Genomic DNA, 22263 nt, shown 5'->3' with positions numbered 1-22263 from the left:
ATTTTGCCTAGAACTGACCCAGTTTCAACACTGAAGGATTTTACCTTGGGAAGTTCCTCAGGCCTGGGGCAGACACAAGGGTTGATGATGCTGTGGTGTGAGCTTTACCATTTCAATCCCTGTCCATTCCAATAGAACCCCCAATCTCATTTTAAGTAAATTCCATTTCTACAGCCTCCTACTTTTAGAACCTTACTCAAAATCTAATTAATATTCCATTTTCAAAATAAGTGAATAACTAAATGAATAAAGCATGCATATAACTATAGTTGCTCAATTGCAGAGAAAACCATTATAATCCATTAATTATCAATCTATTATTTCTACCTTAATATATTATATAAACCGTGATAGTTGCTTTATCTGAGACTCAAACTGATAAAGTTCTACCATTTGGAATTTTAAGAGAAAGAGAAATTTGTGTATGCAATGCCAGAAATTTTAATTTTTTTATTCAGATATGACCACATTAGTTTTGCTCACCTTTCACTGACCAAAGAAAGTTTCTTTTAAAGATTTTATTTATTTACTTTTAGAGGGAAAAACATCAATGTGAGGTTGTCTCTCACGGGCCCCCTACTGAGGACCTAGCCCACAACTCAGGCATGTGCCCTGACTGGGAATCAAACTGGTGATGCTTTGCTTCGCAATCCAGGGCTCAATCCACTGAGCCACACCAGCCAGAGTCAAAGGAACTTTCGTAGCCAGACATAACTTCAAGTGGCAATGGAAGTATCATTCCAGGTTCCCAGAAAACATCAGAGATATCATTACCTGTGTGTGTGTGTGACAGAGAGAGGGACAGAGAAGTGACAAAGTGCATGTATGCCTCTAAGAGAGAGGGCATCTTTTTTTCCTGTCAGAAAACTTAAAACTCTCTTGACACTTCAGTTTTTTAAGAATGGCAGAACAAAAGCAAAGAAGAGGCAGCTTGTGAGTCCAGGATGCACCGGGGAAATGGATTCCCACTTCTGCATTACACATAGTCAATACCCTAAGCACAGAAGTTTGGACAGCTCAAGTATGGCTATCAAATTTTGCAGGAAGTCTAAAATATATTAGTACATGTCCATTAGTTATATTTTAATAAAAAACTGAAAATGTTTTGGTCTAGATACGATTTGGAAGGCCTTATGTTTATACCTTGGGAAAATAAATGTGCAGATAAGAAAACAACCAGAGGTTATTTTTGTCTCCCTTGATTCAAGTTCACAATTACAATGGCTGAGACATCACAAATTCTGTCGGATTCTCAGGCGGTCATGTTCAAACATCTTATGCCATTCTTCCTTTTTATCAACCATAGTTCACAGTCTGTTGCAAAATCGCAAAAAGGAGAAAACTAACAAAAGAAAGAATTGGAGTCAGAGGTCAACAGAAGCCCTCAGGGTAGATGCGAGCTCTCATAAGTCTTCCATCCTTTCATTTTTTAATTTTTTAAATGATAATCTTGTGTGGGTCATATGGAGAGGATAGGTTTTAGTAGTAAAAGTGAGACATGGAGTCAGGACACTTGTATTAAGTGTCCTGGGAAATCAATTCAATATAGACTATGCAAATATTAGCAGAAATCTTTGAGTTGGCCAATGCAAGAGTTCACTACTAATTCATTCTTTTAGTGAGAAAAAAATTCCCTATCTCTATTCACTTCCAGAAAAATCTTTGAAAATTTTAATGCTATATTAATGTCTACCTTACCTATAGGGAGTGCAGCATGCTGCTTTTAATATGGGCATTGGAGACCAAGTGCTTTGTAGAATGGCAAATATGTTGACTTTGCCGTCATTGTGGATGGTGAAGATTTACCTCATAAAACTGACTCAAATTGAAATGAAAGAAAAATACTAATCCTTAATTTGTTTTACATTTTGTGGGGGAGTACCCAAGAGAATAAACATAGTTAGAAAATCTTCTCTCTCTCTCTTAGAGACAACTTCTGAGCTATGAGTATTTCAAAATTTCTGGTGTGTTGACAACTACACACTTAACCTGACACTTACAAGAAAACTTGAACTCTTTTCTTGTCTGCTGGATAATGTTACCAAATGTCACATAAATCCTAGTTCACCTTTGGGAAAACAGTATAGTCAATTGGAAGTTTATGAACATCTTGGCGTGAAGAAATACACGCGCATTTTGAGCCAGACTCCACATCTTGGAACTGTCTTTGGGAGTGGCTAGCCTTGGATGGGATTTGTGAAACCAAAGAGGGGTAGGTCAAAAAGGTCTAGCTGTAAAAAGAAAGGGGGGAGTCTGAAAGAATTTTCTGTGAAGGAAATAACGAGAAAATTAGTCTCACCCAAGAACACCTCTATAGACACACAGTACACAGTACATTAAAACTGTGGACATCCTTCCCAGAATCCTCTGGAGAACATACCAAATGCAAAAAAAAAAAACACCCAGAGAAGGAAATTGGGAAAGACATTAGCATCTTAGCCACATTCCTTCTTCATAAATAAATAAGAGGGAGGCCAGGTAAGATGGGAAAGTAAGTTCATGAAGGACTTTAAAGTAGACTGGGATTTATTCGATCTACCTGACCTTGACCAGACCTGGGACTTTCTTTGTCCAGAGTTGCCAGGGAGTAGCATTCTCTTTTCTGACCTGTGTGTAACCCTAGAAGGATTATATTAGCTCTGTGTAATGCAGCCAAAGGACTTTAATGTGAACAGTAAAAAGTTCAAGGTAGTTTATTCCTGAAGTCATTCCTTTTCTTTGTCCCTATGAAAACAACAGAAATCCACCATCTGCAACTAGTTTGATATTGTCAGAATTAGGCACCATATAACCTCGTAAGCATTCCGTCAGCATGTAAGCACTCCCTCAGCATGCAGGTTCTAGAAATTTCATAGTATTTTTTTAGAATGAGAATGAACTTTCAAAATGATGACCAGATTAGAATCATATTCTGGGGGAGTGATCTTTTAAAACATGATTTTAAAGAGGGCTATGTATGATGTCTTATGTCTTGTCTCTGTTCCCACAGATTCTCTTATTTTGAATTAATTTAATGTTAAACTCTATTCTTCTGGTTATTAATGAAATATTTTCCTTCAGAGTGCTCTGAGGTTAAATTTTATTTAAAATTAAAATATATTATAAATTAACATTTACAAATCCTATTTTGTATAATAGTATTAGAATATTAATAAAAATTGTATTATTTGCAGTTCAAATGCTCCTTTCTGAAATATTCTTTGACAGAAGATGGCAATATTCCCTTCCATCTCTATATCTGTTACATTTTAGAGATATAACCTATTTGAGTACAGAAATCTACTTGCAAGGAAGACTAATAGTCATACCAATAAATTATTAGCTTACCAATGCAGCTGACATGACCTAACTTTAATAATGTTTATGCTTCTTCCAGTTGAGATGCATCATGCTTCTTGCATGCTTTTAGAGACAGGAAACATATAAATCATACATTGTTGATGAGGGATCCCTTCTTGTGTCCATCACTATGTGTAGGGTACGTAGTTAGCACTTTCAGCCAAAGAAAATAATTCAAAGGTTCTAAATGAACAGTTTATATTTCAACCATCTTCCCTTCCCAACCAATGAAAATCACATGTTTTGAACTATTGGTCTTAGGCTTCCTCTAAGAATCTTGGAGCCAAGAGTGTCTTCAGAGGGAGGAGATGTGAACAAATGAGGTGAAGTGAAAACTAATGTGACGTGTTCAGGCCATTTTTTCTGGGTGTGAGGACCGAAAACGGAGAAAGATGGTTAGGTATTGCTTTGGTTTATTTCACTAAATGGCTTTCACTATCCATTGTGATAATCTCATGATTATTATTGACATCTCTGTAAATAGGTAAGAAATATGAAAGAGAACCAAATCTCCTCTGCATGTGTTATTCTTATACCAATATTCCCAACATAAATGGCAACAAGTGTGGTTTCTAATTTCTTCTCATTATTATCATTCTTTCTCTTATTTTCAAAGTTTTTTAATAAAAGGTAAATACATCCTCCCCTCCTGTGGTTGTTACCACGGATGGGGTGGTTGGCCATTACAATGGTTTGTATGTACCCCCTTAGGGGAGTCGGAGCTGACATACTGGTTTGTTACAATCTATACTCTTACATACAGCTCAACATTAGTTTCATGATGCCCCTTATGTAAAGATAATTACATAAATGACACTTAGTAGTTTTCTGATATTTCCTCAAGAAACAAATAGAGGAAATGCAGGGAGAGTAGATGAACAAGCTCCTAATGATCAAAGACTCCATTTTGATCATCACAAATATAAGCAATAAAATGTTATGAGATAAGATCCCTGTTGCAGGGATTATCTGAGAAAAGAGAATTTTGTGTATGGAACTGTATTAGGAAATTTCTATTTCACTGTCTGATGAGAATAGCCTATAGGTTACGGTACAGCTAGATATGAGAGGTGACCTCTTACCATCTCTTGCCTTATAAATTCTGTGTTTCTCCTGAAAAAGAAGGCTCCTGTTCACTGCAAAACACAGAAGCTAGTAATAATTGAAGTCTGTTTCATCATCCCGTGATTCAAGGAGTCTCGCATCAGAAAAATGCATCATGAATCACTGCCTCGGAGTAGATAAAATATATAGCCAAATACACTAGGGAAATCAGAGTTTGTGCCCTTCAGATTAGCATGAGTCACTGGTATGGGCCACTATAAGACATGCTGCTTCCAAGTGATGAGAAAATCATTGGCTGATGCCAGCCCAGAACCACTTATTCAGAAATATGATGGGGCTCTGGTCCATCTAATGCCTGCCACTGCCTGTATCCAATTCCATAAGTAGACTCTTGCAGAGGGTACCTTGTTAGGTCTGTGCTTCTCCCCCGATACTAATGCCTAAAGGACATTTCTGTCTAGACTATTATGAATCTGTATAATCTGGGAGGACTACTTAATTGAAACAGTTCAGTTAGTCCCACTGCCATGAGGCAGGTACACAGTAAAAAATAAATCAATAAGGTCAGTTCTACAAATACATTTCTACATATCTGATTTGGTTGACTCAACGATAGATATTTGGAATGTTACAGCTGTAATATAAGGAATATCTTAGTCAAGTTGGCTTAAATAATAGAGCACATTTTAGAAAATCGTACATGTTTTTGGTAAGGAAGAAATTAGCAGATGCCACATCAGTTAGGAACTGGAAATTAAGTACAGACAGATTCCACGGGGACTCATTTTTGAAAGGTGAGGACCACATTGACATGATCTTCAGCAGAGCTATATAGTCTCTCATCACAGAATCTCCTTCAATGTTTCATTCCCCCCACTCAACACATTACCACTCTCTGACCTCAACTCTGGTTGGCCACGTGTCATTACGGCTTCTTCACAGGGTTCCCTGACTTCTGACCTCACGAAATGACATCAGATATTTTACTGAGCTTCTGTTATTTGCCTAAATCTCTCAATATCCTGTTTCCAAATACCTTGCCCCAACAAAGGTCAAGTTTTCCACCATAGTCCTGCAAGCTGTGACCATGTGAGTTAATCCACCAGATGAAAATACAGTCCCCTTTTTTTGAGGAGCTGGGGGTGAGTGTAGACTAGCTTGGAAGGCATAACAGGGTAGTCCTAAGGATTATCTTAAGGTACAGTGCTTGGAAACATTCGCTGTATCCTTCTAAAAATCAGACAAGCAATTTTTAATAGTTTCTAAAATTCACGTAACACCTACATTCATGATAAATTGATAGCTTTCTGATTTTAGAATTGATTGCCTTCATGCTAAATTTTCTTTTAAAAAATGAATAAAAGATCACTTGCTTAACTTTCATAGACACAAGCTCATGATTAATGAATGCACAGAATTTTTACAAAGTTTAAAAAACATAGTCATTGGTTTCCAGCATTTCAGGATGACTTTTTTCCTTAATTCAGCAAAAATTACCCTTCCAGAGAAATCTTCACTTCCATACATATTGGAAGATTTTTGCTCAGTAATTGTAAACCAGATTTTAGAGATTGGTATTCATATCACAGGAGAACAGTGTTGAACCTTAAATCAAATTTTTTCTTCAGGTGACATCTTATCACATTGAATGATGGCATAATTTTCATATCAGGGTTTCTTCAGTCTTAAGACTCTGACTTTTTCCTCTTGGTTTAAATGACACAATTATAGCAAGGACAAATTTAGTGTTTTGCTCTTTTGGTAACGTGTTCTCTAAATAAGAACATCTGTTTTACAGTCACTTCCTGTTTATAGGGTAAGCTATTGTAGTTAAATTTCAAAATGTCAAGCTCAATCAAAAATACTGATCTGTTTCAGGGTGCAAGAGAAATGGCTGATATGTGTAAGGAGTCAATGCAATCTAGTGGCAAGAATACCCTACGGGGAGTAGGGGGGACTGGTTTTCATTCTCAGCTCCCTCATGAATGATCAGCCTTGTCCTTGCAAGTACACGATGGTATTCCAAGGGCAAGCACGCTCGGGCACCTCGGAAGAACCTGGTGTGTGAATGGGAGAACCTCAGTGCTCTAACAAGGTCCTGTATGCTCCATAAGGGCCGTGTATGATGAACTACGTTTGAACATGGCTGCATTTCCTACTATGTCTTTGAGAGTGGATAACATACATGACATTACCCTAAACATAAGTAGCGATGGACTTGGTAGAATAAAACAGATTGTTAAAAAAAAGAAAAGAATGTATCTTTGAGGAAGCACTATTTCAGTGGTTAGTCACTGGCAGATGTCAAGGTCAGTCTGAGGGTGCTGGAGTCCAGGTGGGCTAAGTGATGTGGAGAAGGCATACAAAATGCAAGAGTATTCTGAAAAATCATTTGATACTTATTTTTTATTCTCTAAGGCTGTAAAACGCCTCTAAATTTTCAGCAGTGCGAACCAAGAACTCTGAAGAGTCTCTCTCTCTCTCTCTCTCCCTTTTCTATTTGTTCTCAGCCAATGTTTCCAGAACTTTTGTGATGGTTGTAGGAGGGTGATGTAATTGTCTCTACTTACCTTACTTGATGGCGTGATTCCTGATGACTGGAAGTGTCAGTTGGCTCAGTTGGACAAACTGTGTTGCCAGATGCAGAGTCTGACATGCACTGCGTGTTTTACAGTCACAAGCCGAGCGCGTGAGCCTCGCTTGACTAACAGCTGGGAACTGCCGATGCGTATTCATTTTGAGTAAGATTTGAGTTCAGTGATTACTTTGAAGTATGGCTGGGTCTCTCTATGTCCAAAGCTTTTAAATAGGAGAGAACTAGAGCAGCAGAGTAAAACAAAAACAGGAAAAAAGTAAACAGAGCACAGAAACAATGGAAATGTTTTTTTCAAATGAATTTAGGAAATGAAAAATACACAAATATTTTCCTTTTCATTAGCTTTTCTTCATTCCTATTCAGGTGCAATACAGGATGATCAAGGGATTTTAAGTTGATAATAAAGGTGATCTAAAGGGCACTAAACTTAAATTCCAAAAAGAATTTTTGATGGAGAGTCAAAATAGGTTGTTTCTGCTCCAGTCTCAATAACCAACTTTGCAGGTACTACCCAACCGTTTTTCCTCAACATTTTTCTATATCTACCTCTTTAGGCAGGTGGATGGCTTGAGCTTCAATATTCAGAGTAGAACATCACTTCTCAGATGTTAACATGAATACAAAGTACATGGAAATCTTGGTAAAATGCAGATCAAGGTGGAGCTTGAGGTTCTGCATGTCTAAAATAGTCCTCATCTTTCCAGTAAAAGAGGGGATGGGGCATATTTCCAAAATAGTCAGCGGGGAATGAAGAGGGTGTTGTGGTTAAAGATGATAAAGTTACTCTTCATTGAACGATTTTAAAACCACAATCAATAGGCTTTTTGTATTTTAAATACAGTTCTTTCTAAAGTTATTTATTTATTTTTAGGAAGAGAGGAAAGGAGGGAGAAAAAGAGGGAGAGAATTATCAATGTGAGAAAGAGACACTGATCAGTTGCTGCCTGCATGTGCCCCAACCAGAGATCAAACCTGCAGCCCAGGTGTATACTTTGACAGAGAATTGAACCAGTGACCTTTTGCTTTGCAGGATGGCACTCAACCTACTGAGCTACATTGGTCAAAGCTAGAGTTTATTTTTACTTAAAACATTTTTTATTCTCATCCTATGGCATTTTTCATTGACTTTATAGAGAGAGCATAGGGGATGGAGAGAGAAACATCAGTTGGTTGCCTTCTCATATGCACCTGACTGGATTGATCCCATAACCTGGGTATGTGCCCTGATGGGAACTGGACCTGTGACCTTTGGGTCTATGGGATGTCACCTCAACCAACTGAGCCACAGTGGCCAGGGCTGAACACAGTTCTCTAAAAAAAATTAAAAAGACAAAACAAAAAAAGAACAGAAAAACAAAAATTCACAGTGTTAAACACTGGATTTTAACTGTGTGAAACTAGTTAACCACCTTTTATGAAAATACTTATTACTATTCTGTTTTCTATTATGAAAAAAATAAATAATATAATATAAATACACACATACTTTTAAGAATATCAATATAATAACATAGTTATAATATAAATTAATACATAAGTCCTTCTTTATCTGTAGGGAAGATAGTCTAAAACCCCCAGTGGATGCCTGAAATGAGACATATTGCCAAATCCTATACATACTCTGATTTTTCCCACATATTCATACCTATGATAAAGTTTACCTTATAAATTAAGCACAGTAAGAGATTAACAATAACTGATAATAGAACAGAGCAATTATTGTACCAGTGGGGACTTGTTACCCACTACACCATGCTTTTGACATTGTTTCTGTAAGTGCTGACTCATACGCAGCTTGCAGATGAAGAGCGTATTCACCTAAGAATGCTAGGAACTAAGCTGGAGAGATACAGACTCCGACCTTCAGACATCCCTGCTCTGGGAGATTTTCTGACCTTCAATTGTAAGGAGGAGGCAACCCAGGATGATGCACACCAAAGCGTTGCTTGACCGTTTTCAGATCCTTATTGAAATGGATTATACTGGTCAGTACATAGAGAACTGTTCAACCCCCTGCCCTGATCTCTTTGTTCTACCTTCCCTCTCCCTCCTTATAAAAGCCTCTGCCTGCACTGAGGTGTTGAGATGGACTTTGAGATGAGAGTGACCCACGTTCCCAGGTAATTGGCTCCTGAGTTTAGTCACTTTCCTTCTCACCAGCACCTGTCTCAAAAATTTGGCTTTTGTTATAGCAGGAAGCCAGACCGGCATTTGGTTACATTTTAATGTAATAAAACGATGTGAATGTGGTCTCTCTCAAAATATCTCTTTGGGATATAGTCACTCATCTTTTTGTGATGAGGTAAGAGGACAAACCTATTCCTGACTCTGGGGCCATCCCTTCCTGGCAGCGGATGGATGGCTCAGTGTCAGGGGTCCCCTTGCTGAAGCCTTCCCTACAGGCTCAGCACTTCCCCACACAACACACTGCATCAGCAGAAGTGATTTCTGCCATGCCTCTCTCCCACAACTTTAATGCCTTCTCCATCTTAACTAACGCTCATCACACATTGTGGCCATAACTTCGGCAGTTTGAAGTGAGACAGTGAAACTAGCATAGTTATTTTTTCTTCTTCACAAACTCATGCAGAGATTCCTTCTTACTGTAGAGATTCCCAAACTTAGCATCCGATTTTTTTTTCTTTCCTTGTTAAGTCAAGAACATTCACCTCTTCCCTTAAAGGACACACACACTTTTTGGCTTCTCTTTGGCACGTCCTGACTGCCGGCATCACTGTTCTTGCACTTGGGGACCATGATTAAGTAAAATAGGGTGACTGGAGCACACACACTGTGATCCCACCGCAGGAATCTGATCACTGACATGGATCCCCGGAAACTGGTGGGCGGTGGGGCTTCTACAGCATGGAAATAGATCAGCGAGATTACACCACGCCCCTGATAACAGGATTTAAAACTTATGAATTGTTTATTTCTGAAATTTTCTACTTAATATTTTTGGGCTGCAGTTGAATGCGAGTAATTGAAACTTCAGAAAGTGAAACTGCAGTTTAAAGGGGACTACTGTATAGCTGTATTTTCATGAACTTAAAAAAAAGTCAAATTATCAGAGATACAAACACTTCAACAACCAAAAAATTTGGAGCAATAATGCAGTTTACTGTATCTAAAGCATACCATTTTGATGGAAATGTGAACAAGTATTGGCCAAGCAAAAATGTTAATTATCTTAGCTTTAAAACACAGTAACAGAGATTTTCTTTGCCAACATGGATTTTTAAAGTTTTTCAGAAAAAAAAATTGCCCCTCTCTTGGATTGTCTTATATAAATCAAAGCTTTCCCTCTGGAGTAGTTGTCATGACAAATAAAATGTTTGGAAACAATTTTTTAAAATTCTATTAGACATTTTATGGGAGGTCAAATATTTCCTAGACAGAAAGGCCCAATGATTTTTTTAATTGGAGTTTTTAAATATCTACTCTAATAGTGATCATCTAATTATCTAACTTTCTCAGATATTGATGATTCTTGTACGAATCCTACATTATTATGTTGATTGCCAAATAACTATTTTCCAAATCCTAATTTTAATTCCTTCTACAATTGTTAGTTGATATTCTACTGTAAGGAAGAATTTTTTCTCCCTATTTATGAATTCAGTGATTTATTTATCATGTAAACTCATGGTTTCTTACTTTTTAAATGGGTTATAATTCTCTTAGTCCCAGGTTTAGCCAGCAGCAACCCTTTGGTCTGGCTTCTAAATTCTTTTGACAAGACTTCATCATTCCTTAAGTACTATCATACTTTCTGGAATAAAACAAATGTCATCTTATATCATATCCAGCCCCCAAACTATAACTAGCCATTTCCAAGGAAACAGGAATGTTTTAGTAGAGAATGATATTTAGAAATAAGAATTTGGGTGGTAGGTGTTTTTAGCCATATGCCTCCAGTTTGTCCTTGTATTTCAGATGATAATTTAATTTATTTCTATTATTTTTTCTGCAAGATACTTGTCCTTTTCCCAATCGCACATTTGTATGAGATGCATTTTCCTGTCCACTTCAATGGAAGTTTCTGTGCATTCCACAGGGACAAGCCACCTGGACCTAGGGGAAGCTCCTCCTTTGTAAAACTATGAGCATTAATAATATGGCCATGCAACCACATTGACCTTTCTGAGATCTCTCCCCTCTGGGTGCCTCCCACCACTCGCTAAAGCTTCGTTCATGTCTGCAGTGCCCTTCCGCAGCTAAATGCAGACAGAACCCATGCGGTTACCACCTTCACTCCCCCCAGTTTGTTCTCTACTTCCGAATGAACATTTTCCTTCCGGTATTTCTGAGATCTTTCAGTATCCCACAACCTGCTGAACTTGCAACCAACCCCGGTGAGGGCTCTTGTGTGCTTGTTTCGTACTCACTCACAAATTGAGAACTGTGGGACTCTTTCCTTTTCCATCTGTTTTTCCCAGATCTGCTGCTTCATATTCTCTGCAGAGTGAGATGCTCTCGTTTTGAGGGCGAATATGGGCAGGCGATCGCGGGGCTAAAGAGCCTATTGGACTTCACAGCTCGTCTTTCTCTTTCCTGCATTAGCTTTGCTCACACCTGTGGGTCCTCTCTCCTCCATGAGCCCGGGCTAGTCTGCACCTCACTCATCCCCATCTGGGCTCTGAGGTCATGAGACCCTGTGACCCGGTCTGGTGAATGATGTTGTCTGTGGGAGCTTATCTCTTGCTAGCCTAGATCTTCTGTGTGTACTTTGGGGGGGAGGTTTGAGGACATGTGGGAGAAGTCAAGAACTGTGCTGATATTCTTCTCCTACAGTTTGTGACCTAAGTATTTAAGCTGCACTGACTGTGCCTTTTGGAACTTAGGTATTTTCATATTTGCTCTAGTGGCTTATGCATTTTTTCCAATTTCTTTCGCAAATTTGGTAAAATAAAATCATTGTTAAATTTTAAAATATTTTAAATTATATTACGCAAAAGCAGTACTGGTTAACCTTGAAGAGGGCAAAAGATGTCTTTCCAGGTCCCTTAAAGAGCGCTTCCCCATAAAACATGCCCTGTCCCAATGCCTACGGACCAACGCTGCTTCTGCATGATGCTATAAAAGAGCAGGTGTGTCCATTCAGACTAATCAAACACCTGGGCAGGCCAGTGTAATAAATCAGCAGGACATCAGGGCCGTTCTGAGAACCCACCACCATTCTGTAAGACATAAAATGCATTTCCCTTTCCTGTCTAGGTCATGTCGAGGTACATGCAGACTATCAAAGGCATTTCTAAGAATTGCTGATGCTTGTGATTTATGAACGGACCGGGTCTGTAAGTGGGAAGGTGACGCAGTTCCATCTATTATGTTTTCACTCTTTATGTGAAAGGAATCTGACCAGAAAATCAACTGGACCTTATGTTCAGTCTGTCGGGAGAGACTCATTATAAGGCAGTATTTTCTTTAAATGTCATTCCTGGTAAAGTTCAATTCTAACAATAAAAACTCAATAGTAACAAATGACTTTATTTACAAGATACACATATGTGTAAGTACATGGGATTATATCTGAGTAAATAGTGCTAGAATCAGCTTGTCATTTTACATCTTCTAGTTTCTTAGGTGAGCAGAGGAGGTTTTGTAAGTTTTCAGAGGTGGTAGCAACATCTATGGTGCCAGGTACCAACATAATTTATGCCAAAAGATAGACACAATACAGTGAAGATATTTTAAATCCTAACAGCTACTATGATAGCAAATATACATTTCTATAGCATCTCTTATTTTATATCTCATTGTTTTATTTTATTAAAATGCTACTTGGGAAAATGTTTAAAGTATGCTTATTTGAAAATATGATCTATAGTATTCAATTAGATTAAATATTTATCTATGCTTATTTATGCTTATTTATATTATGATAAGTTACTGCCTATTGGGAGACTCAGAAAAGAAATCACATAAAAATGTACAATTACATCCTGGCTGGGGTGGCTCAGTAGTTGGTCACCAGCCTGCAAATCAAAGGGTTGTTGGTTCAATTTTCAGTCTAGGGCACACGCCTGGGTTGTACCCTCGGTCCCTGGTAGGGGGCATGTGAGAGGCAACCACACATTGATGTTTTTCTTCCTCTCTTTTGCTCGCCCTTCCCCTCTTTAAAAAATGAATTAATAAACTCTTTAAAACATGTATTATTTAGTCAGACATACACACGTGGTTAATGCATGGCTGTGTGCCTCAGAGAAATGAGGAGAAACCCAAAGAAATGGTGCAAATGCTTCATGCTCATTGTCAGAAGCTCATAAACATGCACAGACTTCATATGGAGGGACCCGGCTGGTCTCCTTAAAAAGAAAACTCCACGTTTTTCTCACTAGTCTGCATGTAGGTAGTTCACCATCTGGAAACTGTCTTAAGAGGAACATGAATATGGAACACAGGCCAGAAGTGAGTGCGCTCTATTTGCAAAATAAATTGGCAGATTGCGTTTGGTTTGTTCTGGGAAAGCAAAATAAATATGTTCCTTTAAAATTTCATTTATTTATGTTAATGAAGTAAAGCAGAATAGTAGTAAAACATAAAAGGTTAAGGTAAAATAAATATCTGGAAACTTAGATGGTGAGTTTTTAAAGTGAATTTAATTGCAAGTATTATAAATTATTTTCTTCAAAGTATATGTCACTCTCAGAAAAATTCAAACAAAAGGATTGTTTTGTATAGATATTATCCAGAAAATGCCATTAATGTCAGAAATGTGTTCGTGTTTTTTTGTTTCAAGATTATGTGGTTTCACTGGCGTAATTGGACAAGAAAATTAAATGTCTGGAAGCCAGCAAGAATTTGAAAAAAATGTAAATGGTTACCATTATTTTAATGTAGACCTCAAAAATCAATTTTTTATTGTATCTCCACTTTATTTTGCTAAGCACTTAATCATTTTCACTTTTAAAAATAATTTATTACCTATTCTTTAAATAATTCATCTAGAAATTACACTTATATCTGGTATAAAATTTATTTTTTATAAAGATTTTATTTTTAGACAGAGGGAAAGGGAGGGAGAGAGGGAGAGAAACTCCAATGTATAGTTGCCTCTCCTGCAGCCCCTACTGGGGACCTGGCCTGTAAACCAGGCATGTGCCCTGACTGGGAATGGAACCGGCAACCCTTTGCTTCCCAGGCCAGTGCTCAGTCCACTGAGCCACACCAGCTGGGGCTATGTCTGGTATTAAGTTTAAATCAATATGTTTATCTTCTCAGTAGCTTACAAGCTGTATCAAGTGCTGTTCATGAAATAGAGTATTCTTGTTAAACACTGAAAAGAAAATTCAAATCTGTCAGCTAAAAAATTTGTGCATTTAATTATTTTCTGGATTCTTAATTTTCACTATTAATTTGAGTATTTTTGTAGTATACAGATATGTGTAGGTATTATTTATGTACAGATTTATAAATATATAGAGTATATATATATATTTATACATTCAAAATGAATGTGGATTAAAAATCTATGTTCTGAACTGTGGATTATTCAGGCAAAGATAATGCATGCAGAGCCCTACGCTCTGTCTGGTACATGTTAAAGTCATAGTTTGTAGTTATTATTATTTGAAAATAAAGTTTTTAATATAATATGAAAATCCTGAAGGCAGTTTGGTAGTGGAAACACAGAGAAAGACACCATCTCTGAGAAATGTGTGGACAATTGGAACTTGATGGTGTCTGCTACAGCATTATTAAGGTGTAGTAAAAGTAGAATAAATTGCAGTACCTAAATATGTAATTTGCTAAATATTGCAAAACTTGATCAATATATACCCAAGCTCATCACAATTGATACAGCTCCTCATGTACTCTTGTTGTCCTCCTTGCCCACACTTCCCCTGCTCTCAATACACTATTCGTAAGCTTTTGGTCACTGCTGATCAGTCCGCATTTTCTAGGAATCTGTGTAAATGGGGTCATACAGTATGCCAGCGCATTTTTCTTTGTCTGGCTTCTTTTACTCAATGTAATTTCTTTGACACTTATCAGGCTATTGAGCATATCAGTAGCTCATTCCTTTTCATTGTTAACTAGCCTTCCACTGTATGGACATACCACAGTTTTTGTCTATTTCCCCGATGAAGAAATTATTTTTCTTTTCTGTCTTCGGCTTTTAAGATAAAGCCAAAACACTGCTATGAACATTAGCGTACAAACCTCAGGGTGAATATGTGTTTTGTTTCTCATTTCTTTCCTGTCTCTCAGGATCATAGCCATGTGTTGTCAATGTCTGAAAACTGCTGTCTCATATTTTGGGTTGGCCAAAAAGTCTGTTTGGGGTTTTTTTCTGTAAAATAAAAGACATACTATTCATTTTCACCAATGACTTTATTGATTTGGATATTTTGAGTATGCTGTCTATCTGCCACATAGTAGAATGCTGATTGTTCTCAGTGAATGTCTTGATTTGATATATATCAACTTCAACTGGTCTCTCCAACCGTGAAGCACTGTCCACGGAGAAAACTCCAGCACAAAACTGTGCAAACCCCTTCTGACGCCTCCATCAGTCACAGCACCTTCTCCATACATGGCACAAATGTAAATATGTATATATTTTGTCTGTGTTTAAGTTGCATTTTTACTTTTTTAAAATGATAAAGCATAATACACTGAAAATGTTGCATATATTCTTCCATCTTCACTATTAAAATGGCTACACAGTAATTCACCAATTTTGATAAGTTTTTTTTATTTAAATGCACACTAATATGACAGCTGTCACAATACCATCTAACAAAATTGTTTCAATGAAGTTAAAGACAGCTAAGTGTTACTAAATCCATCTTATGTGAAAAAGAACAAACGAACTTTTTGGCCTACCCAGTATTGTGTGCTGTCTTTTAAATTGTTGCGGGCAGATGGGTACATTTAAACCCAGTTATTCCATCTTAGCTGGAAGTGGGTCCTTATTCCATATTATTTTGAAGGCAGACTCTGCATCAGTTAGCAGTTTTGTGTTTTCTTCCTGCAGTAGGTTAAGTCCTGTGAAGTCAGCAATTTTTTTGTTTAACTGGCATTTCAGTTTCTCTTAAAATGTTTCTACCATTTAATTGAAACTCCTTAAGTATTTCTTGAATTAATATTAAATTTGAGTAACAAAAAACTCAGTTAACGGGGGCCAAAAGCACATGGAAATGTATTTCTGTGCTACTTATGTGATCTCTTTTGTGTACTCCCCAGGCTTTCTAAGGGTCTCATGTACACCTGACCTCTTGCCCTTGGGCACATAGAAAATCTAAAGGGAGGCATTGAGTATAACTGACTATATAGGACTCTCTCTTAATTGTCATTTCTTCTTCAATTTTTAGCACAGCGGACAACAAGGGGCTTAATAAATGTCATTTTATCCAAGTAACTACCAAATGCCAACAGGAATCCCTGAGGAAGTATCCCGGACACATGTAGAATTAATCCGTGCTTGTAACATTTGAGGAAACTGTAAAGATCACCGGGCAGAGCAGTGTACTAAAAAAGGAATAGCTATAGAAATGTTTTCCAGTGCACAGAGAAAATTCAGTTCAACAAATACCTGGGAGAAGAACAGGACTGTGGTGTAACAGGTGGAGGGGCGGGGGCAGGAGGGCACAGAAGGAGGAGTGGTTGACTCACTATCGTGGAGGCAATGAACGCAACTTTTTCAGAGCAAGTGATGCCTGAATAGGTTTTAAGGATGACACGTGAACTACCCAAGGGGTGAGATTCCCAAGGCCGTGCGTACAGAGATGTCAACAGGTGTTGCCAAGTGCACACGTCTCCAGATCAACACAATGTTTTCCGTAAAGCATCATTTGTGAAATTACCCACGCTTATCTTTCTAGAAGTTTGTATTACCTGCACATACACCTTGTGTGTGCTAGGGGACAGGACATGGTTACAAGAGGATGAGGCTGGAGAAGCAGCCACCACCTGGTCGGTGAAGTGTCTCGTGGAGCAGGGAAAGGTCTAAGGTGTTATTCAGAGTGTAGTCGATACAGGCGTGTGCAGCAGGGTTTGCGCCTTCGGAAGACCACACGGGTAGCAATGCCTAGAATGTGGGGCAGGTGCAGAGGGTAACTGCAGGCCACTGTCAGACACCACGAAGCTCTGAGTCAGAGCTCTGACAGAGGTCATGGCCGTGGGACTAGGAGGGGAGGGGAAGTTTTCAATTTTCTTAATAAAACGTAAAATGTCGAATGATTTATTACATGGCATGGTGACATTTTACTTTAATTCCTTAGAAACAGGATCTGCAAATATAAGAATTTTTTGTGGGGGGGATATCTTCCTGGGAAAATGAAATACAGACAGTAGAGGGGGGAAAAGGTGGTGAAGAAAAGTGGTGATAATGATGTCTCATTGCATTGGCCTCCCCTGTGGACAATAAATTACCTGATTCTTTGGGACCCTCGAAGAATCAACATGGGCTGCACCTTAAAATTATTGTGAGTACAGGGTGGAGAAAGAGACTGTGGTTAATTATTAGGTTACATTCCCCACTGGTCAGTGTTCATCTCAGGCATAGTTAACTCCCCTCCATCTCTGGGTTGGTTACCCACTCCCCTGGGGAACAGTAAAGTAGATTTCTGGAACATCCCACACCAGCAGGGATCAGGAGCAGATGAGAAAGACCTGCAGACTCCATCATGGTACAACGAGAGGTGTCAGACTTAGTAAAGAAAGACAAGAATGGGTGCAGAATGTATGTAGAATGAGAACGCCCCAAAGGTCGGAAATAAACACAACAGGACACCCTGCTGCGCTGAAATGTCTGCTGTTGTGGACCAAGAAATTGACATTGACGAAGCGAGGTGGCTTTGACCGTGGGTGGGTGGGTGGCTGCCCTTCTGGGAGCCGAGCAGGAGATGGGACACAGGGACGGTAAGGCACTCTCCTACCTACCAAAGGTGGAGGCTCTTTTTCTCTTTCTGTAAAGTTAGCTAGTTAGGTTTCTAAACAGCCTTTCTAAGAAGAACAGGAGAAAAAAGGCTTTCCAACCATAAAATGTGCCCGTGGAGACCTGTTTTCACACTCTATTTGAGGTTCTTTTGACCAAAGTAAGTAATCTTCATAGTGAAACGGCAAGCTTAAAAGTTATTTTGTGTTTTAGATTCATCTCTGAATGTTGCTATGCTAAAAAGAAACTTTTCCAAAACAAGAAGAAAGCTTTGAAACTTCACACCTTGCCACAGGGATAGCTTCCTCATGCATAGCCAGGAGGACACCCAGGGCTGTAATGCCAAGGAAAAAAGCTGGTGAAGCCCTCTCTCTACCCAGAACACCATCTGGAGGACATTTATCAGACTCTGCACACACACACACACACACACACACACCCCTGCATAGCTTGTGAGTAGTATTAACTGAGGAATAGCTTGAACATATTGTTTTCCTTTCTCCACAGTGTAATTCAAATCATACTTAGGATTATGTTTCAGAGAGCTCTGTAATCTGCCTCCGAGTTTTTCAAATTTCAAGAATGTATTTACTCAAAGTGTATTCTTGAGACACAGAATCACAGAACATTGAAACTTTCAGGAAGTCGGTCCCTGGCTCATTCCTTCATTGTAGGGGTTGTTTGAAACCCATGACCCTCGGGCGGTCACCAATTCACCTATCTATAAATTAGAGTACGCCCCAGCTAGTTTGTGCATTTAGGGAAACAGAGGAGCCAAGAGAATTTTCTGCAGACAAAACGACTTATCTTGACCAGGGAGAACACAGGTCATCTGAGTACGTTAAATTCAGTGTTGGGAGCGTTGAGGGACTACAGAAAGACAAGTTGGAAAACATAAGCAGAAGCCATATTACGGAGGGAGTTGAATGTCTCCTGAAGTCAGGCAGCCGATGCGAAGCTTTCGTCATAAGAATGGTTCTCACAGCTTGTCAACAAGTGTGACATGGAAACAAATCAGACATCAATGAACATGAGTCTAGGGTTGAGACAGCGGCCTCACTGGAGAGTCTCGAGGAAGGTCACAGATATTAGGAGCATCTAACATGTTCCTTAAAGATAAATATGTGAGAGGGACCCCAGCAATAAGCGAAGACTGTCAGGGATATAAAATCAAACTATTCATACTATTCAGGTCCTAGGACTATTGGCCAATCATTAGGTCCCACCATTCTGTTAAAAACCTAACCGAGGGGTACGTCCATTCAATCCGGTCACCAAGCAACCAGAGTTAAAATGAGAGGGCATGGAATCCAACGAGAATACCCTTACTTCAGACCCAAGCTGTATCTGGGTGTCCCCGGGCCAGTGTCCAGCTGGTTATAAGTTTGAGATTTCTGTGACTCTCTGACTTTCAACAGTTCACTAGGGTGACTCACAAAATAACAGTGTTATTACAAAGAAATAACACAGGGCAAAAAAAATCTGAATATATCAGCAATGGAGAGAGATAGAAAAGAGTTTAGATTTTCATCGGCTGATAAAACCATTCCCTGAAACAACTTCCCTCCCCTGCCCCCTCCCCCCTGCCCCCTGCCCCTCCCCTCTCTTCCCTTCCTTGTCAGGCCCTGCGATGCCAGGTCATGCCTTCCCATTCCACTTGACACTTCTGTACAAAGGAATACTCTGTGTCAATGTAAAAAATCTACAGTTATGCACAAGAACATGAATACATTGAAACAACAGAATGCTGGGCAACAGCAAACAGGAAACAAATCCCATTAGATGATTTCAGGGATATATATAGTAAAATAACAGCAAATCCGTACCCTGGTGTATTATCCTGTATGTATGTTTAGGTGTTACCATTCTCAAAAAATAGGGCGTGATTACCATAAATTCATGGGAGTGGTTCCCCATGGGTTAAAGGAGTGCAGGTAATCACGAAGGGTTATTCTAAGGGTTTCTGGGACATTGGGAAGGTATTTCTTGACTCTAATGATGGTCTCAAGCCTGTTCTGTTTTTAATAATTTATTATTCTGTGTATTAAGCATAAGTGGACTGCACACTATGTATTATATTTCAAAATTAAACTGAAAGTCAGACTATGATATGCATATTTTACACGCAATTTTATGTAACATAGTGTCTATTTTTAGATAGCAAATTAAACAGATATTTCACCCAAGAAGAATAATTGGGGATGTGTGTCAAAACCCACGCTTTAGTGAAAGCAGCAAGCACTGAAATTAGCATTTCTTGTTCCTAAATATATTATAAGCTCCAATGCTGTGTGGAGGGATATGATTTTATTGGCAGGTTTGTTTCATAGACACGAAACGTGGCACCATCAGGAGAAGCACCATTTTCCGGGCATCGTTGTCGTTAAGACTGCCAATCCGCTCGGTTTAAAATGGAATAAAGGGAATTTTATGAAATTTGGAGTTTCACCGAAGAGCACTTGTCCTAATCTTGTAGCCTTCCATGAATTACTTAAGAGGTAAAATTATTTTGATTAGAAAACAAGTTTTTCATATCAGAGCAGATGTTCATCGTTTTTATCCTGGTGAAATTTCCATTATCAACAGATTTCATCTGAGTGCTGTGCTTCAAAGGAACCACAACAAATGCCACAGCAAAAATGTCAGACATATGGGCTCTAATTTTTACAAATTAAGAAAGAAGACACCGACGAGAATGGATTCAGATACAAAGGAATTTGTAGAGGTGTTTTTTTATTATTATTTCTTTTTTCATGAAGTGTTATTTCTGGAATGATGTTAGCCTAGGAAAGGAGTCCCCTGTAGCACATTTTCATGCTCCCCTTGGAGCGGCCACAGCCGCGGGGCCGTTCCTGGCCCCTGCTCTCCCCTCTTTCTGTGGAATGAGCCCTGGCCACCGAACCCAGCGACCAGTCTGAAGGCTCCGAATGCGCCAATGCGCTGTAACGTGCGCGCCTGAGTAATGATAGCGTTGCATTATAACCCAGAGCATAAAATACATGTCCACGACTCTACACTGATATAAAATAAATGGGAAAAAATAATTAGGAAAGGAAAGGCGGATCCCTGTAATTTAGATAAATACTGCCTGCCCTGACTGCGGGCTGCCCCACCCTGGAAGGGGGAGCCAATGTCCCTTACCCTGCAGCTGTACGTTCTGGCATCACCTTGAATAATCCCGCACCACGTCTGAAAATCAGCCATTTCCCCAGGTAGCCCTGGTTCCTTTGAGTGGGAAATGATGTTTCGAAACCAGGATGCAGGCACTGGCTGTAACAACTGCTGTCAGGGTGGCCTCCTGACAGACAGAGCTTGGAACTCTGTGGAAGTCGGGCACACGCAGCTACACTGTATCTGTGCTCGGCTCGGTGGGGCCCGAGCTCCTGCTGGAATCCCAGGCTCTAACCCAGAGATTGCAGGGGTGATTCTGCCTTCTGCTCCTGCTGATTTGTAACTTTGTCTGAAGTTACATGTAGCCCGAGAACCTGGCTTCCATTACCTGCCGTATATTTGCCTATTGGACCAACCCCAGGATACATAAAAAGTAGTTTTGGAATCGCTAACTCGTACCTTGTGAGAAGCACAGTTCCCAGAACCAGAATAGTGCTGGAGCTCAGCTGCCCTGGTCTTTGGCTTTACAGCGCCTGCGCCAAGTTGATTTTCCTAAGTTACTTAAGTCATTTCCTGATTTCTCACCCTCTATACCTCGAAGACGTGTCACACTTTTGTAATACAGTTTGTTGCTGTCTGTATTACAGAAACTTCTTTGCTGGGGTCGCTCCAACTTTGACTATGTTTTTTTTGTTGTTGTTTTTTTCAATTTTGTACAGTGGAGTTCACTCCGTGTGGACTTTGGATACATAAGTCTATGCATATAATACAGAATTTTGAAAGTCAAAAGGGTAAAAATGAAAAATATAAAATTGAATATAGAAAAGAATAAACTCTACCTAATTATATATTGAATTACAGCAAATTCTTACATATGACCCTGAGTAAAAATGAATTCATTTAAGCAATGCTGATATTTACCCTCAGTAAGACAAATAATCCACCAGGTGATCATGATCCTTTTAGGTATGTTGTTTTGTTTTGGGGGCGTGGGGGTGGGTAGAGTAGCATTATCAGCATAAGCATTCTAGAAATATTTTGTATACACTGTAAAACCGACCGAATGACTGCACAGAGAGAGCATCAGGAACCAGCACTTACTCTTTGGCAGTAAGAAAGTAAACACTTGGGATGAGAGATGAACAGGAGCAATTGTGGGAGGTGAAGTTGGTCTGGGAAAATCGATAGGAAGCCATGATCTTCTGGACAGTGTCTTCCTTTCTGCCCACTGGAATAGTCAAGAAAATAACACACCTGTAGCAGTGAG

Source organism: Artibeus jamaicensis, unplaced genomic scaffold (assembly GCF_021234435.1).
Source record: "Artibeus jamaicensis isolate MK-2021 breed Jamaican fruit bat unplaced genomic scaffold, CSHL_Jam_final scaffold_833, whole genome shotgun sequence".
Lineage (NCBI taxonomy): Eukaryota > Metazoa > Chordata > Mammalia > Chiroptera > Phyllostomidae > Artibeus > Artibeus jamaicensis.
This window is presented reverse-complemented; position numbering follows the sequence as displayed.